General features: G+C 40.1%; 1 long non-coding RNA gene across 1 annotated transcript; it reads right to left on the bottom strand.

The window, feature by feature from the left end:
• Positions 1-282: 282 nt before the first annotated feature.
• Positions 283-3,814, bottom strand: LOC108445915. Its single transcript, XR_001860945.1, has 3 exons — positions 3,601-3,814; positions 3,199-3,354; positions 283-843 (listed from the first exon to the last, which is right to left on the bottom strand). It is a non-coding gene; the product is annotated as an uncharacterized LOC108445915 (long non-coding RNA).
• Between the last annotated feature and the right edge of the window lie 105 nt (positions 3,815-3,919).

Here is a 3,919-nt window from a genome sequence, read left to right as displayed (position 1 = left end):
TTGTGTTGCATTACCTGAAACCACATATTCCAATCTATAGTTACTTATTTTCATAACTGGTACAGGATTATTATATCCTGCATCTCATGCTATACCCAGTAATGTAATTACATTTCTCAGACTATCTACAGTATGAAATTTTATCTTGTCATAGACTTGATCTTGCAGCACAGGATAGCTTTGCAAGTGAAAATCTTGAAAGAATTTGTGTGTGTGCATTGTATATGCTGCTCATCTGCACCTCTCTATATAACAGTTTTAAAACATAAGCGAGGTCTTGTATTAGCTTACTTTGCCTCTTCTAGTGTAATGAATCTGGGAAAATGTAAGAATAAGCTCTTTTCCTTCTATTTTTATTCAATTTACTTGCCATGAGGAAGAAAATTGGTTTAGCAAACAGTTCCTTGACCATATCCAATTCTTACACTGTGAGTGAGAAGCTATGAGAATTTGCATAACCCATATGATGGCTGAATTTTTATTTGTATCTTTTTTGTCTTTTAAGTGATCAGTGTATTTCCCTGTCATACCACAGTAGGTTTAGGCTTGCAGACTCTAAGCATTATTGTGAAACTAAAAATAATAGACAGATAAAAAATTCTTATTGGAGGTTATTTGTTCTCAAATGTCACACAGACAATTACAATGGTACTTGAAAAAATCTGCACAATACAAACAGACTCCCTGAGATTTTTTTTTTTTACACTTACTACTTATTAAACAGGTAAGATTAACAAAGAGTTGTAGTTGTTTATAATATTGATACACAAATACTTTTGCACTTGACAATGATCTTCAACATTTTCACTGGTTGGTCTCATGCAAAAGTTAAGATTCTTTTATCTAGGGAAAATAAAAAAAACAAACCAATGAGAGTGATAACCACTGGTTGGTCTCATGCAAAAGTTAAGATTCTTCTATCTAGGGAAAATAAAAAAAAACAAACCAATGAGAGTGAAAATTTTAGAATGAAGAAAAATTAAACAAGAGCATTACCAAGATCTTCAAAAGGTCACTCTAAGCATGGAACATTAATAAAAATAGAGGAAGAAAATATGTTGTACCCTGTTCATTTTATCTCTCTGCTAAATGTAAGCCTTGTCAATAACCAGTGTTATGAGGGCCTTGCTCAGCCCACATTTATTATTCATTATACAGAAGTTTATACAAAACAACAAGACTGAGGCAGGACAGAGAGGAGAATGTGTGATTCCGTTCTGTGACACCGGTGAAGACACCTTGAGAACCTTCTGTAAGGTTGTTCTCAGAGGTACAGTTCATTTGCCTGTGTCACTTTCAAAGCTGCATAGTAGCATGTTTTCAGTAGGAGGCATTTCCCATGGAGGCACGTGCTTGGATTCATAGTCTGTATCATTCAGCCTTCAGTGCTGGGAACCCCTGAGATGCCTTGGCAGCACAACCAAGTACCACAGCGAAGGCTGAGGCGTGCACAGGGTGTGCTGTGACTTGCCAATTGAAGGAGCCCAGGGGCAACATACGCAGAAAAGCACCTGAACTTGTGCTACAACACTGAACTCAAGTCGTGACGTGTCTTCTGGGTAGCTCAGGCACAAGCAGGGCTGCTCAGAGCAGAGCATCCTACCCACCAAACTGCACAGCAGTTGAATTAAACATCTCTTATAAGGCAGTAGTGTCTAGAGGAAGAGGAGCAGGAAGAAAGCAGTAAGTTCTTACTGCCTAAACTGTCTGCAGCCTGGCATTATCTGATGTTTGACTTTTTCCTTTAGAGCTCGGGTAACATCCAAGGAAGGCTTGTCACCAGCTGAGTGCATCCCCTGGTTTCTTGGTACACATTTAGGTACCATCCAGCTTCCCATGGATACTGCAGACAATGCTAGCGGATCTACACGTCAGGCTGCAATGTTTGGTTGGAAAGTCGTGTAGACCTTCGGCTACCTTTAAATACATGGGTGTGAAGTACTGAAAAACAGAGGCAGATGACTGAACTATTCCCTAATTGCTGCTATTTAGACTATAGCAGCTCAAGTGACTAGGGTTTAAAGAACACTGAAAAGTCAAGTCAAGGAGCTAGAGAAATGCTTATTTTTTTATCCCAAATAGGTACTTATTTAGATGACAGTCATATTTCCAAGAATAGGTCAGCATGCTGGGATGCTTAATAACAATAATTCTCAGCTGTATGTGCAGGCTTGAGCAGTCAGACTGAGTTGTGACATAGCTTTCCCTGCAGGTCCCTGGGAGTGAAACTGAGGTTTACAAGTCTTCTTCAGAGGCACAGAAGAGCAGTTCAGTGGAGAAGGAGGTCCCACACAGATGAGTTGCTGTAGTTGCAGCAGGATGGACCAGGCATTGGTGGAACTCAGTGCTGCCTAGTTGGCAGCTTTACCAATGTATGAAATCTTTTCTGTCTTTTCCCAGACAAGAAAAATAGTAAAGAAATCTGGTTGCAGCTGCCAGTTCCTACAATAGGACTCCAAAAGAAAGCCTGTATCTCTGTACTTGTTAAAAACTGGGCATGTGATAGCAAAATTATGTGCTGAAGATACAACCTTACTGGTAGTATTTACAAGCTACTTTTGACCTGCCAAGGTTGGCCTCACAGTACCTTATCAAGAAGGAGTTTGGGGCACAAAACACCTTGAGCCTTAGAAATCCTCACAAAAATAAAAACCTGTTAAGTATTTTGAAGCTGACTGAACACTGAAAGCTCAATATAATTTATACTAAAAAGACATCTTGCAGGTTAGTTACCCCATTTTCCAATAAAAGTTTGCTATAGTATTACTGCATTTCTTGCATGATGAAGACAGCTGGCATAACACTACCAACTGCCTTGTAGCACGCTATCCCTTATATCAGAGCTCACTCATATTCAGAGTTTATTTCTGCAGGATAATAATGTTCAAAAACACAATTTTGCACCAAATGAGTAGTTGATTAATTCCATATTACAGTTATTAAAGTAATAATTTTTGAAATCTTCAAAAGAATAAACCACATCAGCCTTCATTTAATTTAATGTTTTGATTGTTTCTCATAGGCTCTCAAATACAATAATCTGTTTCTGTAGAACAGTTTGATTTCCTAGATTCAAATATGAAAAAAGGTCCTGCAGAATATTTTCAGAACGATGCAAGAAATCCTGTTTTATTTTATAAATTATATTATTAGAGAAGGGATATGACCAGCGTGTGAACTCTCAGGCCATGATCTCACCTTTACCCAGTTCTTATAACAACATCTGCCTTCCATGCAAGTCGTTTCAGGGAGTGGTTTGGTTCTGGTTAATCGCATCGTATGGGTGCTGGTGCCGCCGGGCAGTCGTGTCCACTTGTGTACGAAGCGCTTCTGCTATTACTGCAGCCTGGCAGTCTGACCGACGGACAGCAGAAGGACACGAGACAGGGGGGACAAACATCAGTTTTATCTCAATATGGTCTGATAAATTAATTAGGGAAGGCTATTTTCGCTCTTTGCCAGAGGCTTCCAGATGGTGCCTGAGTGGGCTGTCTAGCAAAAGGAAATTTAGTCCTTCCGTCCTGAGAGAGCTCGGTGGCACCAGGGACAGACTTCCCCGTTGAGTAGCAGATTTGATAACGAGTAGATTTATCTCCTCACCTTTAGAGCGCCCTTGAAGGTTCCCACCGCTATCACACCTCGGTGAGTCCCGCCTCAGTCCGTCTGCATCCCCAGAGTTCTTGAAAAGGGGCCTGGTTCCAGCTAAATCGACTATAGCACTTCCCCGGTACTGATGTCAATATCCAAACACAGAGCTTAAAAAGACCTTACCAAAACAAGCAAACAAATAAAACCAGAAAAAAACCCCACACAACTCAACAAATGCACTTTTTTTTATTTTGGAAAAATTTATTTACAGAAGGAGGTTGGTACGTTTCTCTTCCAGACACCGCCCCCGGCCTGCCCCGCTCATTACCCC

The sequence above is a fragment of the Corvus brachyrhynchos genome, unplaced genomic scaffold (genome assembly GCF_000691975.1).
Source record: "Corvus brachyrhynchos isolate BGI_N302 unplaced genomic scaffold, ASM69197v1 scaffold293, whole genome shotgun sequence".
Taxonomy (NCBI): Eukaryota; Metazoa; Chordata; class Aves; order Passeriformes; family Corvidae; genus Corvus; species Corvus brachyrhynchos.
Note: the sequence above shows the minus strand (reverse complement) of the source record. Positions and strands in the feature narration are given on the sequence as shown.